This window comes from Carcharodon carcharias, chromosome 2 (assembly GCF_017639515.1).
Source record: "Carcharodon carcharias isolate sCarCar2 chromosome 2, sCarCar2.pri, whole genome shotgun sequence".
NCBI classification, from domain to species: Eukaryota; Metazoa; Chordata; class Chondrichthyes; order Lamniformes; family Lamnidae; genus Carcharodon; species Carcharodon carcharias.
The window spans coordinates 93,989,675-94,008,976 of record NC_054468.1 but is presented as its reverse complement, the minus strand read 5'-3'; the positions used below and the strand labels follow the sequence as shown (position 1 = coordinate 94,008,976).

The 19,302-nt window shown below is 44.9% G+C and overlaps 1 protein-coding gene across 7 annotated transcripts in view; it reads right to left on the bottom strand.

Moving 5' to 3' along the window:
* LOC121271063 (anoctamin-7-like) overlaps positions 1 to 18,758 on the bottom strand; it is a 233,562-nt gene extending 214,804 nt beyond the window's left edge. For 2 of the 7 annotated variants that reach the window (XM_041176779.1, XM_041176789.1), the window contains exons 1-3: positions 18,657 to 18,723; positions 10,071 to 10,341; positions 8,573 to 8,673 (exon numbers count right to left, since the gene is read on the bottom strand). The gene's annotated coding sequence lies outside the window, so the exon portion shown is untranslated. Of the gene's footprint in view, positions 1 to 8,572; positions 8,674 to 10,070; positions 10,342 to 18,656 lie in introns of all 7 variants that reach the window. The other 5 variants (XM_041176770.1, XM_041176824.1, XM_041176816.1 and 2 more) reach the window with 4 other exon arrangements.
* Positions 18,759 to 19,302: the final 544 nt, after the last annotated feature.

Genomic DNA, 19,302 nt, shown 5'->3' with positions numbered 1-19,302 from the left:
CGATGCATATACCTCATGAGCTCTACCTACCAACACAGACTGTAAAAGAAATGTCCAGATTTCTGGTGGCCATTTCATCTGCTAAGCTATCTTTTCAAACAAAATAAAGAATACCTCTACATCGCTTTCCTCAAACTTTGGAAGTGCCTGCACAAACTTAAACATCTCCCTTCTGGGTTTTAAATTGAAAGTGATCATTTCCACATCAGAGACTTCCTCAGCATCTGGGATCTCTTTTCAAACCTCCAGCTTTTTAAGCTGATAATCTCTCTCCCTATCATTTTCCTCCATTTGCTAATTTCTCCCCCTGAAGATCAAGTTTTCTCATTTCCATTTCCCTTTGAAATGATCTCTCTTTTTCCTGTTCCTTTTCTTTTGCCTCTAACTCAAGTTTTTATCATTTGCAACTGAGCCTTAACTAATTCAACTGACTCACAAGCTTCAGGTATCCCTTCTAATTTCAAATGTTGTGCTATTACTTCAACTATATCTGCTTTCTTTGGCCCTACGATTAGACCTAATGGCAACTTATCTGCCAGGTCTGTCAACTTAAACATAGTCACCTTCTGTAAACCAACTAGAGTTATATCTTCTACTTCCAGATAAGTTTTAGCTATGGATAAAGCCATATTTGCAGACTCACCACTTTAAAGTCCCTCACACCAACTCCTGAGTTCAATGTTCTTCTCGTGCTTGTAGTCTTAAGATTCACCAACTCCAAACCAACCAAGGAATTCTAAAAATCCTCACAGAGCCTCCAATTTTGTTATGATGTGGCAGGTGATGTGTGCCAGGTGGACCAAATCCACAAGGGAAACTTGGCCATGCTATCACAACGGTTTTGCAAGTTCTACTTATTAACGAGAAGATTTGTGCACTGAATTCGGAAGTAGAGTCCATTAACACATTTAGTGATTTTAAGAATTAAATTAAAACATTTATTAATGAAAAAAAATTCAAACACAGAAATAAGATTACACCTACTTGATATCATAACAAATCCCAAAATTCCTAATTAACCTGACTCCCAACTATAAACCCCCTTTAAGGCAACAGTCCAAAATGGATTTTAAATTTAAATAGGCAATCCAGCAAGGTTATCACACGCACCCACTCGACAGTGGAATTCCAAAGGCTTTTTAACACAGCTTTAGTTACTGGACACAGTAGACTTCTGCAAAAGTGGCTGGAGGCTTTTCCCCAAGGCTGCTTTACATGGTGTATCTTTCAAGATGTTACACGGCCACACCCACATAGCCTTCTATCCTTCTCTCTCATATGTTTCTCTCTCTTTAACGTGTAAAATCTTATTGTTCTCCATGTCTTTGGAAATTTACCTTTCCTATAATATAAAAATCTTTCATGTTGTCAATATGGCCCTTTTTCCTTTTGGGAAAAATAAACTTAATAAGCTTGCCCTATTTACCTTGTTAGGTGTAAACATCCTCCCATCCCTTTGAAAATCAAATCACTCCCCGTTTATCTTAAAATGTAAATTTCATTCACACCTTAGTCTACTCTTAGATTCTAGCTCACTTATTAGCATTTCAAATATCCTTTTTACACCTGACTCTTGTGATAATTTGAAGCTTGCAGTCTATCTAACTCTAATTCAATTAAATCATTCATATAGACAGAACCATCCACCTCACAACCATAAACCTAACTTACAATATCCCACAATATTATTATGAAAAATATGATAGTTTTGTAACATCACTACACCCAAGATACTCCCTCATGATGACATTTTAACTTGACCCAGTTCATTCCCCAGGAACAGATCCAGTAATGCCTCCTTCCTTAGCAGGCAGGAAACATGCTGATCAAGAAAATTATCCTGAATGCACTTTGAAAATTCCTCCTCTCTCTGCCCTTAACACAATCACTACCCCATTTAATGCTGATGTGGTTCAAGTCTCCCAATATCACAGTTCTTGAGTTCTTGCACCTCTCAGAAACATCCTTGCAAATCTGCTTATCTATCTCATTCCCACTATTAAGTGGCCTGTAAAATAGACTAAGTAACCTAATAATTCCTTTATTGTTTAACTCCAAACAAGTTGATACTATCTATGACTTTTCGAGGACAAGGTCTTTCCTGTAACATTTTCCTTAATCAAAACTGCTACCCCTCCTCCATTTTTTCACATTTCCTGCATACCTTACAACCAGGAATATTAAGTATCGAGTTCCTCCCTTTCTGAGCCAGGTCTCAGCTTATTAGCTCTGAAGTCCTGCTTTTTGAACTTCTTCTCTAACTCTAACTGCAGGACCTCAACCTTCTTCCTTCCTACATCATTGGTTTTAATGTGGACCACAGCTTCTGTCCTTTCCCCCTTCCCCTGCAGAATGTTATGCATCCTCTTTGTGCCCTTTGTCCTGGCACTAGGAAGACAACATGCTAAATGGGCCTCACAACAGTAGCAGACCTGCTTGCCTATTCCCCTGAGTATCAAATCCCCTATTACTAATGCAGTCCTGCATTGTGCTTCACAGCATCCCCACCCTCCCTGTGCAAGAATAAAGTTACTGAAGTGCTTGTCACAGGCGATTGTTTCATGGTGACAGGCTCAGGAGTGCATTCCTTCAAAGTATCAGCACCCTCAACAGTATTCAATATTGATTTGAGTATGCTACACTTCCAGAGAATTCCTGCACTTCCTACCTTTTCCTACCCTTGGTGGGTTAACCACCATTCCTGGGATCTGTGATTCAGGAAGCACTCAGCCACCCGGATGCCCTGCCAGGAATCCAGCTGCTCCTGAAGTTCAGAAACCTTCAGCACAACTTCAACCAGGTGGAGATGCTTCCTTCAAACATTGGGCCTCCAGGACGCATGATGAATCCTGAAGCTGCCACATGGTGCATGAATTGCGGGCTCTGGGTCATTAGCTGTCCCTTCATTCCAATTAGAATCTTAAACTAAACATTTTAGATACGAGGTGATTATTTATAAAATTGCTGTTATCTAGGTCAAACTACACTGCACATACCCTCCATTATGTTGTGTGGCACTATACCACATTCTAAATGGGATAGATTCAGAACGGATCTAGCAGCTCAAAACTGGGCATCCATGAAATGCTGTAGGCCATCAGCAGCAGAACTGTATTCAATCCCTGACTTGTAGATGGAGGACAGGCTTTGGGGAGTCAGGTGGTGAGTTACTTGCCTCAGAATTCCCAGCTCTGTTCTGCTTTTGTAGCCACAGTATTTATGTGGCTAATCCAGTTCAGTTTCTGGTCAATGGTAACCCCCAGGATGTTGATAGTGGGGGATTCAACGATGATAATGCCACTGAATGTCAAGAAGAGATTTTGGTTGGATTTTCTCTTTTTGGAGATGATCATTGCCTGGGACTTGCATGCCTTGAATGTTATTTACCACTTATCAGCCCAAGCCTGGATACTGACAAGGTCTTGTTGCATTTGGACAAGGAAGGCTACTTACTGATGAAGAAGCTGAAGATTGTTAAGCCTAGGACACTATCCTGAGGAACTCCTGCAGTGATGTCCTGGAGCTGAGATGACTAACCTTCAACATCCACAACCCTCTTACTTTGTGCTAGGTATGACTCATACCAGTGGAGAATTTTCCCCCGATTCCCATTGATTACAGTTTTGCTAGGGCTCCTTGATGCCACACTCGGTCAAATGCTGCCTTGATGTCAAGGGCAGTCACTCTCACCTCAATGTTTGGACTAAGGCTGTAATGAAATCAGGAGCTGAATGACCCTGGTGGAACCTAAACTAAGAGTCAGTGAGCAGGGTATTGCTGAATAAGTGCTGCTTGATAGCACTGTCGATGACACCTTCCATTACTTTACTGATGATAGAGAGTAGACTAATGGGGCGGTAATTGGCTGGCTTGGATTTGTCCTGCTTTTTGTATACAGGATATACCTGGGCAATTTTCCACTTTGCCAGCTAGGTGCCAGTGTGCTGGAACAGCTTGGCTAGGGGCGCGGCAAGTTCTAGAGCACAAATCTTTAGTACTGTTGCCAAAATGTTGTCAGTGCCCATAGCTTTTGCAGTATCCAGTGCCTTCAGTGGAGTGAATTGAATTGGCTGAGGCTGGCGTCTATGATGCTGAGATCTCAGGAGGAGGCCGAGATGGATCATCCCCTCGGCACTTCTGGCTGAAGACTGTTGCAAATGCTTCAGCCTTATCTTTTGCACTGATGTGCTGGGCTCCTCCATCATTGAGGATGGGGATATTTGTGGAGCCTCCTCCTCCAGTGAGTTGTTTAATTATCTACCAGCATTCATGACTGGATGTGGCAGGAATACAGAGCTTAGATCTGATTCGTTGGTTGTGGGATCGCTTAGCTCTGTCTATCACTTGCTGCTTATGCTGTTTGGCACACAAGTATTCCTGTGTTATAGCTTCACCAGGTTGATACCTAGTTTTTTAGGTATGCCTGGTGCTGCTCCTGGCATGCCCTCCTGCACTCTTCATTAAATCAGTGTTGATTCCTGGCTTAATGGTAATCGAGTGAGGGATATGCTGGGTCATGACGTTACAGGTTGTGTTTGAGTACAATTCTGCTGCTGCTGATGGCCCACAGCATCTCATACGTACCCAGCTTTGAGTTGCTAGATCTGTTTGAAATCTATCCCATTTAGCATGGTGGTAGTGCCACACAACACAATGAAGGGAAGATGGAACATCATCTTCACAAGGACTGAGCGCTGGTCACTCCTACCAATACTGAAATGGACAGATGCATCTGTGACAAGTAGATTGGTGAGAATGAGGTCAATTAGGATTTTCCCTCTTGTTGGTTCCCTCACCACCTGCCGCAGACCCAGTCTAGCGGCCATGTCATTTAGGACTTGGCCAACTCAGTCAATAGTGGTGCTACCGAGCCACTCTTGGTGATGGACATTCAAGTCTCCCACCCAGAGTATATTCTGTGCCCTTGTCACCCTCAGTGTTTCTTCCAAGTTGTGTTCAACATGGAGGAGCAATGATTCATCAGCTGAGGGAGGATGGTAGGTGGTAATCAGTAGGAGGTTCCTTTGCCCATGTTTGACCTGATGCCATATGACACCAGACCCCATGAAGTCAATGTTGAGGACTCCCAGGGCAACTCTCTCCCAACTGTATACCACTGTGCCACCACCTCTGCTGGGCCTGTCCTGCTGGTGGGACAGGACATAACCAGGGATGGTGATGGCGGTGTTTGGAACATTGCCTGTAAAGTGTGATTTGGTGACTATGACTCTGTCAGGCTGTTACTTGACTAGTGTTGGGACAGACCTCCCAATTTTAGCACAAGCCATAGGAGTTAGTAGGGAGGACTTTGCAGGGTTGACAGGGAGGAGTATGCCGTTGTTGTTTCAGGTGAGTCAATGCCAGGCGGTCTGTCCAGTTTTATTCCTTTCTGATTTTGCTGTTGTGGTTTGGTACAAGTGAGTGGCTTACTAGGCCATTTCTGAGAGCAGTTAACAACCACATTGCTGTGGGTCAGGAGTCACATGTAGCTGAGACCTGGTAAGTGCAGTAGTATGTCTGGTGCATAAAGGGTTAACGTGGGACTGAGTATAGTACCACCCATATAGTAATGTAAGAGCACATGACCCAGAGCTAGGATCAGTCTATAGATGGACTGAGATGTGTAAAGACCTAGGATGGAGTCAGTTCCATACCTGTACCCTCTACTCTACATATGTCTATAGTAATGAGCTGTTAATAAAGACTTCCTGTTAATATACTTAAGACTATGAAGCCTACTTCATGGTGTCTGAAGCAGGATTCTTCATGGTGGCAGCACCTGGATCAAAAACCCTTATCCTCGCAAGAATGCAGAAAGCTAAGTAAAAGGACAACTTCTACGGACTCTGAACTGAAACAATCTGAAGCTACAGACGCAAAGACAATTCACCAGAAGGAAAAAGCTCCAAAGAGAGAAGAGCCTGGAAGCAAAAAGATAGAAAGCATTGCTCCAGATAAGACTCCACTGAATCTCCCTCGGAAGCCCAGCTTCAGCAAGCAGAGCACACAGCCTGCAAGGGTGAGATATTTTTTTAAAATTCCAGGCCAGCCAGTCCTGAGAAACCCCATTTCATTCATTCAGTCAGAAGCTCCGTTTGAAAGAAACCCATCGCTAATCCCAATTTCAGCTCTGAATCCCAACACATGGCTCCTGAGTTCAGCAAAGAAAATAAACTAAATTAATAATTAATTTATTCCACCTTGGGTACCTTGCAATTGTCCAACTCCCTAAAAAGCAAGTCCCCATACTGACTCGCAACACTATACCACTGATTAAATTAGGTCAGCATCCAGTTGGCCCTTGTAGCTATTGCAGACCCTTCTTCTCAGGCAAATGTGTGCCGCTGCCATTTTGGAAAGCCGGCCAAAAACCAGTAAGCACGGGAAGATCCATTGTTCAGCAGTAACCAGCGACGCCATCTTGGATGACTGTAATCACTTAAAGTTTTTTAAAAATGCTGAAAATGGATCATAACTCCACACTTCCAGCTCTGCTGGGATTCACCCATGCCCAGACCAGTCACAGATTTGGAGTCTTTGGAGGAGAAGGTTTTTAAGATATAGCATTTCTACAAGTCTAATTAAAAAATCAGAAACAGAACAAGTCAATACGCTTCTTTACACGATTGGGCCAATTGCAGATGACATCATTGCACGACACGCTATCGATGAGTCATCTGCCAAATTTGATGATGTTTTAAAATCCTTCAGTGTTTACTTCAAGCAAGATCCAATAAAATATTGGAGAGAGCAAAATTTAATAAAAGAGTCCAACTGCCTGGGGAACCTGTCAATTCCTTCATAAACAATCTCTACAAGATGGCAGACGGCGCGAATATGAAGATTTAAAGTCTGAACTCATCCGAGACAAAATCGTGGTGGGTGTTGCAGGTGACTCACTCTCTGATCTCCTACAAACTAAAGATGATCTTACCGTTGACAAGGTAATCCAGCTAGTTCGACTGTCTGAGCTATGTGAACAGCACAGGACAATCCTAAGGGGAGAGAACACTATTTGGGGCAGAAATCAAACCCTCAGTCCACCATATCAGGTCACAAAGATGCACGGCCCACCCAAGTCAGGATAAGCAGAAGCGCCCAGCAGAGAGACCTTGCCAGTGCTGCGGTGTGAAGCCCCCGCACAGGAGAGATCAGTGTCCTGTCTAATGCTTCCACTACAACCGACAGGGACACTGGTAAATGGTGCAAATCAAAACCCCAGCACCACACAGACAGCCCAAAGGTGATCCCACGAGGTCGAGAAGGAAACCCCTGAAGACACACAGCCATGCTTTTTGAGTGATATCAGAGAATGAGCCTCTTCATTTTGGAATGCTGACATTGTGGTAAATGGCCATCTAAAAAATTTTAAATCAGATTCAGATGCTAGTGTGGCAGTCCTGTCAGGTGAGGAACCATGGTTCCTAGGTCTTTGGATTCAAACAACGGACACCCGACTTTATGGAGCAGGGGGAGTCCAATTCCTGGTTGTCAGAATGATCCTTGAACCACTGAGATTTGGCAACAAACAGATCTTTGAGCTGATGTACATTATCTGGAAACAGCCTTTCTCTCTTCTGAGCAGCGCCTGTGTAGCCCTAGATCTCCTCCAGATGACAGAAGATGTCAAGACTACCACTGTCGTTAGCCAGCTGGAACAGCACGGTCCTGAGTCCTCAAACAGTAAAGAGTATTCAGATTCAGATTTCACCTGCGATCTCTCTTTTCTTTTTGCAGAGCAGGTTTGCCCATCATCATTCCAGGCCATGGAAAGTTTCTATTGGTCAAACCAGCCTACTGCACATGAAATTACCACAGCACCTCCAGTAAGTGGTGCCAGAGAATGATCAACAGTCTGAGGAGCTGCCACCTCCAGCTACGATGATGGTACAGTTGGTAGACAACCACTGTGTATACATGGCGACTTCCAGCCAGCATGCCAGAACCACAAGGGATGCTTGAACGTGGTAGCAGTCTCACACCATCAACAACAAAAAACAGGTGAGCATGCTACTTGATCCACTTCTTGCCACAAGAACCACCTTCCTCAGCCTCATAGAGCTTCCTGATGGCCCAAGCAGAAAAAGAAGAAATGGCACTGCCAAGGAGATGAATGCCATTTTTGTCCAACCCGCAAGAAATGATCAAAAGTAACACCAACCCTGCACCTCCAAACCAGCCAGACCAACCAGGTGTGGTTTAACATCAAGCAATGGAAGAAATGGATGAAACCTTGGCCAAACACCAATCCAACATCCAAGCCAACAACAAGAACCAGAACCACCAGAGCCCAGCACTCTCCCAACAGAATGGTGAATGAGATGTGGAAGGTTTATAAGGCCTCCAGACTGTCTGAACCTCTAACTTCAGGCAGCCCAAGTACAGCTCACCTAAAAAGATGCACCCATAGAAAGACAGAAACACCTGATCCTCACCAGCCATTGTGCCCCCTCCCCCCAAAAATACCTACACCCCCAAACCCAGGAAAGAGTCAGGCTGTCTGATAGTGCTCTTGGCTCTAAGGTGCTGCACAGGCACATTCACCTTCCAGCCCAGCAGTCTGCTCACTAACCTTGCAGCATTCCCACTGAGAACAGCCTCGAGCATTATGTGTCCACTTTTGCAGGATAAGCTTTGAGCATAGTCCTCTTGTCTCCAACTGTGGTTCTCTGCCTAAAGATGGGAAACGGGTTAGGAGTGTAGGTTTGGAACAATTTGAAAGTTCACGCAGGGCCTAAATATATCAACCAGTGAGCTTCCATTTCCGGCTGGCTAAAAGGTTTCATCATATGACCAACTCTCACTAACAGCCCCAGCCCCATATTTTCCTCATTGGCTGCCCAATCCTCGCACACTGTCTTCCCAGCCAATTGGAAAGTGAATAGATTCATTAATCGAATGGATGATTCTTCATTCCTCAATGAACAGCCTTTTCATTCTTATAACCGATAACCAAAAGTGGGGATTTTTTTTTTCAATGCCCCCTCAATGGTTTTTCTCCTGGGCTAATTTCAGGAGTGTCCTGGAGCTTAATCTCCAATTCCTGAAAACTTCAAGACGATCCAGAATGTTTCCAGCCCTATCAATCTAACAGGCATGTCCCCAGCAAACAACCAGAGGATGTCAGACTCCATCACCCCTAGCTGTCAATGCCAGAGGTGTTGCCTGAATGTTTTTCTTTATTCATTCATGGGACCTGGGCTTCTCTGGCTGGGCCAGCATTTATTGCCCATCCCTAATTGCCCTGGAGAAGGTGATGGTGAGCTGCCTTCTTGAACTGCTGCAGTCCATGCGGTGTAGGTACACCCACAGTGCTGTTGGGGAGGGAGTTCCAGGATTTTGACCCAGTGACAGTAAAGAAATGGCGATATATTTCCAAGTCAGGATTGTGAGTGACTTGGAGGGGAAATTCCAGGTGCTGGTGTTCCCATTTGTCTGCTGTCCTTGTCCTTCTAGATGGTAGTGGTCATGGGTTTGGAAGATGCTGTCAAAGGAGCCTTGGTGAATTCCTGCAGTGCATCTTGTAGATGGTACACACTGCTGCACTGAGCATCAGTAGTGGAGAGGGTGAATATTTGTGGATGTGGTGCCAATCAAGCGGGCTGATTTGTTCTGGATGATATCGAGCTTCTTGAGTGTTGCTGGAGCTGCACTCGTCCAGGCAAGTGGGGAATATTCCATCACGTTTCTGACCTATGCCTTGTAGATGGTGGACAGGCTTTGGGGAGTCAGGAGGTGAGTTCTTGTTGGAGGATTCCTAGCCTCTGACCTGCTCTTGTAGCCACAGTATTTACATGGCTGGCCCAGTTAAGTTTCTGGTCAATGGTAACCTCCAGGATGTTGATACTGGGAGATTCAATGGTGGTAATGCCATTGAATGTCAACGGGTGATGGTTAGATTCTCTCTTGTTGGAGATGGTCATTGCCTGACACTTATGTGGCACAAATGTACTTGCCACTTAGCTCAAGCCTGGATATTGTCCAGGTCTCGCTGGACTGTTTCAGTATCTGAGGAGTTGTGAATGGTGCTGAACATTGTGCAATCATCAGTGAACATCCCTACTTCTGACCTTATGATGGAAGGAAGATCATTGATGAAGATGATTCTAAGATAATTTCTCTCTATATATTCTGTCCAGACCCTTCATGATTTTGAATGCCTCGATCAAATCAAGCTTCTCTTCCCCAAGGAGAACAGTCCTTCAAACTATCCATGTCACTGAAGTTCCGGGATGAGGATATGGAAGGATCTAGCTTGTGATTTCACTATAGGCAGTACCAGGATACCAGCACACAAAACTCTGTAGAAATATTCATTGACCTGCCCATTCAGAAGAGAGCCTGCAGGTCACAACAAGGAAGGAAAGAGTAAAGACAATTGGATATTAACCAGCAGTAATATAGTTTTAAGTATTTTTTTAACCCTTCAAGCACCAACAAATTGCAGCATTTATGAATTTTCCAATCGTGGCGATTTCACTGAAAGGGAATGGGAAAGCAGCTGGCGCCCCTGTGCCTTTGTTCTGTGCTGTTTAGCCAGCCCTCTCTTTCTCGCTGCCTGTAATGGAAGCCCTGACCTTTGAGCTGTGTGTGAATCCACACCAGGCACTCAGCCATCACATCATGAGAATATGTTTTATTCAGATAACAGGCAGAAATCTGGAATAAAGAGGAATGGTTCATGGTGCTTGGAGCACTGGCGCAGGAACAGAGACAAACAGGGAGCATTGTTTTTAAACACAGGTACTGACAGATCTGCTCCATTGAGCAGGAACTGAACACAGGGTAAAAGCAAAATACTGCGGATGCTGGAAATCTGAAACAAAAACAAAAATACCTGGAGAAACTCAGCAGGTCTGACAGCATCTGCGGAGAGGAATACAGTTAATGTTTCGAGTCCATATGACTCTTCAACAAAACTAAGAAATAAAGAAATGAAGTGGAATATAAGCTGGTTGAAAGGGGGTGGGATGGTAGAGCTGGATAGAGGGCCAGTGATAGGTGGAGGCAAAGAAGAAATTGCCAAAGATGTCATAGACAGAAGGACAAAGCAGTGTTGATGGTGGTGATATTAGCTGAGGAATGTGCTAATGATGACATTAAGGGTAGAAAGCAGGATGAGCAAGGTACAGATAGCCCTATTGGGGGTGGGGTGGGGGGAAGGGATTGAAATAGGCTAAAAGGTAGAGATAAAACAATGAATGGAAATAAATTTAAAAATAATGGAAATAGGTGGGAAAAGAAAAATATATATAAAAAAATATATATATATATTTTTAAAAATTATAAATTATTAGAAAAAGGGGGATTGGAAAGGGGGTGGGGATGGAGGAGAGAGTTCATGATCTAAAGTTGTCGAACTCAATAAAAGTCCGGAAGGCTGTATAGTGCCTAGTTGGAAGATGAGGTGCTGTTCTTCCAGTTTGCGTTGAGCTTCACTGGAACATTGCAGCAGGCCAAGGACGGACATGTGGGCATGAGAGCAAGGCGGTGTGTTGAAATGGCAAGCGACAGGGAGGTCTGGGTCATGCCTGCGGACAGACCGAAGATGTTCCACAAAGCAGTCACCCAGTCTGCGTTTGGTCTCTCCAATGCAGAGGAGACCAGATTGGGAGCAGTGAATGCAGTAGACTAAATTGAGGGAAGTGCAAGTGAAATGCACTTGAAAGGAGTTTTCGGGCCCTTGGATGATGAGGAGGGAGGAAGTAAAGGGGTAGGTGTTGCACCTTCTTCGGTTGCATGGGAAGGTGCCATGCGAGGAGGTTGAGATGTAGGGGGTGATGGAGGAGTGGACCAGGGTGTCCTGGAGGGAACGATCCCTGCGGAATGCCGCCAGGAGGGGTGTAGGGAAGATGTGTTTGGTGGTGGCATCATGCTGGAGTTGGCGGAAATGGCAGAGGATGATCCTTTGAATGCAGAGGCTGGTGGGGTGATAAGTGAGGACAAGGAGGACCCTATCATGGGTTCTGGGAGGGAGAGGAAGGTGTGAAGGCGGATGCACGGGAGATGGGCCAGACATGGTTGAGGGCCCTGTCAACTACCGTGGGTGGAAAACCTCGGTTACGAAAGAAGGAAGACATGTCAGAGGAACTGTTTTTGAAAGTGGTATCATCTGAACAGATGTGACGGAGGTGAAGGAACTGAGAGAATGGGATGGAGTCCTTACAGGAAGCGGGGTGTGAGGAGTTGTAGTCAAGGTAGCTGTGGGAGTCGGTAGGCTTGTAATGAATATCGGTGGACAGTCTGTCACTAGAAATGGAGACAGAGAGGTCAAGGAAGGGAAGTGTCAGAGATGGACCATGTGAAAATGATGGAGCGGTGGAAATTGGAAGCAAAATGAATACATTTTTCCAGGTCCAGACGAGAGCATGAAGCAGCACTGAAGCAGTCATCGATGTACCGGAGAAAGAGAAAGAGTTGTGGGAGGGGGCCGCAAGGAATGTTCCACATACCCCATAAAGAGACAGGCATAACTGGGGCCCATGTGCGTACCCATAGCCACACCTTTTATTTGGAGGAAGTCAGATGAGTTTAAGGAGAAATTGTTCAGTGAGAGAACAAGTTCAGCCATACGGAGGTGAGTAAAGATGGATGGGGATTGTTCAGGCCTCTGTTCGAGGAAGAAGCGGAGAGTCTTCAGACCATCCAGGTGGAGGATGGAGGTGTAGAGGGATTGGATGTCCATGGTGTAGAGGAGGCGGTTGGGGCCAGGGAACCAGAAATTGTTGATATGATGTAAGGTGTCAGAGGAATCGCGGATGTAGGTGGGAAGGGACTGGACAAGGGGAGAGAGAATTGAGTCAAGATAGCAAGAAATGAGTTCCATGGGGCAGGAACAGGCTGACATGATCGGTCTACCGGGACAGTCCTGTTTGTGGATTTTGGGTAGGAGGTAGAAGCGGGCCGTCCGAGGTTGGGAGACTATGAGGTTGGAAGCTGTGGAGGGAAGATCTCCAGAGGAGATGAGGTCAGTGACAGTCCTAGAAACAATGGCTTGATGTTCAGTGGTGGGGTCATGATCCAGGGGGTGGTAGGAGGAGGTGTCTGAGAGTTGACTCTCAGCCTCTGCAAGGTAGAGGTCAGTGCACCAGACAACAACAGCACCACCCTTGTCAGCGGGTTTGATGACAATGTCAGGGTTAGACCTGAGAGAACGGAGTGCAGAAGTTCAGAGAGAGACAGGTTATAATGGGTGATAGGAGCAGAGAAATTGAGACAACTGATGTCACGCTGACAGTTCTCAATGAAAAGATCAAGAGCAGGTAAGAATCCAGAGGGAGGGGTCCAGGTGGAGGGGAATATTGGAGGTGAGTAAAAAGATCTGTTGAACGGGGAGAGGACTCCTGCCCAAAGAAGTGAGCACGGAGACGAAGGCGCCGGATGAAGAGTTCAGCCTTGTGCCGAGCCTGAAATTCATTGCGATGAGGGTGTAAGGTATGAAACTGAGTCCTTTGCTGAGCACTGAGCATTCAGCATCAGAGAGGGGAAGGTCAGGGGGTATGGTGAATACACGGCCGGGGCTGGGATTGGAAGACGGGATGGGTGGAGGGTTCTGGATGCGCATTGGTGTTGATGAGTCGTTGGAGTTTGCGTTCCTTTGCACCTGAAAGAAAGAGACAAGGTTTCTTGTTGAGGCGTTGGATGAGATGAAGAATAAAATGAAACTGGGGGCAAGGACAGCTTAAAGATAGGGTGCATCAGTGCTGCTGAAGGGAGAGATCGAGTGTGTTCATATGGCGGAGCATGGCACTGAGTGTGGATCTCAGGATGCGACAAGAACAGCAGTCCAAGGAGCGCTGTATGTTCCGGAGATACCTGTAATCCTGGGTGGGTTTGAAATATGACGGATGGAACTTCAGTTGAAATCCACGTGGGGTAAGTCGGAGATGGAGACAGTCACTGAGGAAGGAAATATGGCTGTGAAAGCAGGTTTTAGTAAACACCTTGTCAAACACTAGGAGAGAAATGGAAAGCAATGAAAGTGAACAGGGCAAAAGAGACAGGCAGAAATCCTGTCAGAGAGAAGAGCAATTCTTCTTCAAGGTAGACATTCTTTGAAGAGAAGTGGCAGTCAATTAAACGCTAAGATAAAAGCAAAGTGCTATGGATGATGGAAATCCGAAACAAAAATAAAATATCTGGAAAAACTCAGCAGGTCTGACAGCAACTGCGGAGAGGAATGCAGTTAGCATTTTGAGTCCACATGACTCTTCATCAGAACTAAGAAATAAAGAAATAAGGTGGAACATTCGCTGGTTAAAGGGGTAGGGGACAGGTAGAGCTGGAGAGAGACCCAGTGATAGGTGGAGGCAAAGAAGAGATTGCCAAAGATGTCATAGACAAAAGGACAAAGGGGTGTTGATGGTGGTGATATTAGCTGAGGAATGTGCTAATGATGACATTAAGGGTAGAAAGCAGGACGAGCAAGGTACAGATAGCCCTAATGGAGCTGGGGTTGGGGGAAGGGATCGAAATAGGCTAAAAGGTAGAGATAAAACAATGGATAGAAATACATTTAAAAATAATGGAAACAGATGGGAAAAGAAAAATATATATTTAAAAAATATATAAAAAATTATAAATTATTGGAAAAAGGGGGATTGGAAAGGGGGTGGGGATGGAGGAGAGAGTTCATGATCTAAAGTTGTTGAACTCAATGTTAAGTCCTGAAGGCTGCAAAGTGCCTAGTTGGAAGATGAGGTGCTATTCCTCCAGTTTGCATTGAGCTTCACTGGAACATTGCAGCAGGCCAAGGATGGACATGGGGGCATGACTCAGGGTGTCAGTTCCTCCCATCACAAATTATGTTCTTCAGAAGCAGTAATGCAGTGCCACACTCCATAGGGACAGAGTGTTCCTGCAGTAATCCAGTGCCACACTCCACAAGGGCACAGTGTTACTGCAGTAATCCAGTGCCACACTCCACAGGGACAGAGTGTTCCTGTAGTAATCCAGTCCCACACTCCACAGGGACAGAGTGTTATTGTAGTAATCCAGTGCCACCCTCCACAGGGACAGAGTGTGTTACTGCAGTAATCCAGTGCCACACTCCACAAGGACAGAGTGTTCCTGTAGTAATCCAGTGCCACACTCCACAGGGACAGAGTTTTACTGCAGTAATCCAGTGCCACACTCCACAGGGACAGAGTGTTCCTGTAGTAATCCAGTGCCACACTCCACAGGGATGGAGTGTTCCTGCAGTAATCCTGTGCCACACTCCACAGGGGCACAGTGTTACTGCAGTAATCCAGTGCCACACTCCACAGGGTCAGAGTGTTCCTGTAGTAATCCAGTGCCACACTCCACAGGGATGGAGTGTTCCTGCAGTAATCCTGTGCCACACTCCACAGGGGCACAGTGATACTGCAGTAATCCAATGCCACACTCCACATGTACGAAGTATTACTGCAGTAATCCAGTGCCACACTTCACAGGGACACAGAGTTACTGCAGTAATCCAGCGCCACAATCCACAGGGGCACAGTGTTACTGCAGTAATCCAATGCCACACTCACATGTACAGAGTATTACTGCAGTAATCCAGTGCCACATTCCACACGGACACAGTATTACTGCAGTAATCCAGTCCCACACTCCACATGGACAGAGTGTTCCTGTAGTAATCCAGTCCCACACTCCAAAGGGATGATGTATTAGTGCAATAAATCAGTCCTACACTCGAGGCAGATCAATGTGTTACTGTAGTAATCCAGATACACATTCTGCAGGACATCCAATGACAATTAGGGATGGTCAATAAATGCTGGCTTAGCCAGCGAAGTGCACATCTCACAAATGAATAAAAAAACCTGCATTATCTTAATAATTATGTTTAACACTCACTGGAAATAAGATAGAAAAAACTCTATTTATATCTTTCTTTAATCTTCCCTGTTCGAATCAAAAAGTGCTATGTTTCAATTTTTTCTTCCTAATTACTCTCTGATTTCTGGCATTATTCAGTGAAACTTGGCAGGGGCCTTTCTCATGGCTCTAACATCCTTCCTGCCTTGCCATTATAACTGGTCTTGCTGGTGATTATGCTCCACATCAGCCTCCTCCCATCCTACCTGCTCCAACACTATCAGTGTATCTTTTCATTCCCTCCTCCGTCATATGTTTATCTGGCTCACCCTTAACCACATCTATGTTATTTGCCTCAGGTGGCAGCAAGTTCCAAATTCTAACCACTGCCTGAGCTTCTCCAGAATTCACTATTGCATTTATTCATCACTATCCCACATTTATGGCCCTTAGTTTTCATCTTCTCCACAAGTGGAAACAGCTTTTGTATGTCTTTCCTATCAAACTGCTTCATTATTTTAAAGCTTTCCTCCCCTCCCTTTTCTAAAGAGGCCCAGCTTCCTCAGCTCCAATATCACCCTTGTAAATCTTTTTTTTTTGTACCCTCCCCAATGCCACTATGTCATTTTTGCATCCATGATAATTTCAGATCACCATCACTGAGAATATATTAATTCCAGATTAATTAATTGAATTCAAATGCCACCAGCAGCTGTAATGGGATTTGAACCCATGTCCCCAGGCACAGACTCCCTGGGCCTCTGGATTACTAGACCAGTGACATTACCATTACACCATAATTTCCTAATTATGGGCTAATCAGGTTTCTATATATTAGAGGGTGCCAAAGAACTACATGCAATAGGAACAGAAATAGACCATTCATTCTTTGACCCTGTTCAGTCATTTAATTGGATCATGGTTTTTTTGTACGTTAACTCCATCCACTTGCCTTTTATTCTGTAAGGCAATGTATTTGTTATTTTCTTTTAATGTATTAATCACATATTAAGCATGTAACTGTTTCTTTATTCCTTATATATTGATTAATGTAGACCGGTTGTGGTGTAACCCTGTGTGTGGAGTCTGTCTCATGGTGGTAACATGGAATATCAAGGTATAAGAAAAACCCAGACCAAAGGTAACCGAAGAACTGAATGAACTGCACTGTGGGCTCAAAACGCAAAGCATGATGCTTAATTTAGTCAAGTGAAAACTTGCTAGAATCAGCAAGTTCTGTAAAATGACTTAACCCATAAGAGGACTTGTACCAGGGAAAATAAATGGACTGAGCTTTGTTAAGGGGCAATAAACGTGCTGCCTTCTCCCAGCTCTGGAGATTGATAACGGTGTGGGAGATAACAAAGTGGAGTCAAGCTGGCTCTGGTACCTCAAATTTGACCTTCAAAGGGGGCCTAACCAGGGTACATCTGGAGAAGGCGTGGAGATGTACAGTGATGTAAGTAAAATCCAATTAAATGGATTAAAAGCAGGTTTTACTTTAAATGGCACAAGGCCATAGCAAAGAAAAGTTACAAAGAAAGAGCCCACAGGACCATCTGGGCTGCAGTGACTAGTGCAATTTGATAGATTGACCACCGAGATGGACTCCAGCTCGCAGGGAAGCTAAACAATCGGTATTATTGTGACTATGTACTGTTGCTTAGTGATTTAATAAAGGTGTATCACCATTGACGCAACCTCATTCAAATTGTTGTGTGTCATTGATATCCAGAGTAGAGACAAGAACCAATAGACCCAGGTAGAGGGTCTTACAGTTCAGTAATCCTCAACACCCCAGGCCAATAAAAATCTATCTATCAATCTTGATTTTGAAATTTTCAATTGTTGTGTAACCTCAGCTGTTTCTTTTCAGAGTAAATGCTCCAGGTTTCCACCACCCTTTGTGTGAAGAAGTGCTTCCTGACATCCTCCGTGATGGGTCCAGCTCTAACTTTAAGATTATGTTCCCTTGTTCTGGACTCCACCCCACCAGGGGAAACAGTTTCTCTCTCAGCCCCTGTAAACTTTATTAAGCATCTGAAAAGTCTGAATTAAAATCACCTATTAATCATCGATATTCTATGGAATCTGCCGTGGTAATTTAACCCTTTCAGCCCCAGTATGATTCTGATGCATCTGCACTACCCCTGCTCCAAAATCAAGATCTGCTTCGTGAACTCTTAAGTCAGTGTCTCCCTGTCCACATGCTGCCCCACCATGTCTGCTTGGATGGTGATGTAGAAACACATGGGATCCCTCCTGCCACAGCATCAATGACATTCCTAAACCTGGGCACCAGGCAAAATGCGAAACCTGATGATGCAACTGGTACATATTGGAGCCTAGTGTTTTTGGCGTGGGCACACAAGAACCCGGGTCCCATACCAACAGCATTTCATATACCAATACTCTCCCTCTCCTGAATTCAACACCACCAACACCCCGGCCCCCCTCCCCACCACCCACCCATATGGGCCAGATAAATAGGGGACGCAGTAACACTTGTATTTAGTCAGTAAATAAAGTCATCCATATTCTGCTCCTCCTTGTGCAAACAATCCAGCTCACATCCTGCTCCGTCCTCAGTTTATTGATGACACTCAGCAATAAGAGTTTTGAGACCTGACAGGTTCATCCTGCGAACGTCGAGATTCCAACTCGGTGCAAAAACCTAGTCCAGTGCATTAGAAATTGAACTTTGTATAACTCACCATCCAGTGGCATCACTGTTCCCTGTTTCAATATTTAAACTAATTCTTAGGGGTTTCTTCAGCTCCAAAAAAAAACTCCTTGCTGCTAAAAACAGCTCGCACCCTCCCGCCGGCGGTCTGTTGGCCGATAATCCCTACCTTGTCGGGTCAAGCGATGCTGCTGCTGACCGCTGGACTTCAGCTCCCCAGCGAGTGCAACATTGGTCAATGCCACCAGCTTCGCTCTGGACTAATGCTATGTCACACACAAGCACACATACCACACGCACTGTGAGGAAGTGTCTGTCTGCAAGGACTTATCGGCAGTGTTGGAGCAACTCTTTCTGTTCAACAGTGCACCCTCCTGGGTGTTTATATGGAGCACAAGGAAACAGAGAGGGTTCAGTAATAAAACCAAAAATAAAAATACCTGCACAAACTCAGCAAGTCTGACAGCATCTGCGGCAGATGTGTTTTGGATTTCCAGCACCCGCAGTCTTTTGCTTTTATCTTAGAGTTCAATAATACGTCGGCCTGAAGGACCCTCACCCATGGCAGCTTCACTGTCACTCTCGCATCTTCACAAGTCAGGGACCGCGTGGCTCAGGAGTCAGATTCAGGTATTAAGAAAGAAGACACAAAATGGTAAAGCAAAGAAAGTTGGGAATGCGCAAAATGCCAGGTTTAGGGAGACACAGAGATTTGAGTGCTGTAGGGCTGGAGAAAGTTACAGAATTAGGGAGACGTGAGGCCACGAATAGAATTTGAAAATAAGATGAGAATCTTAAATTTAAGACTGGATTTT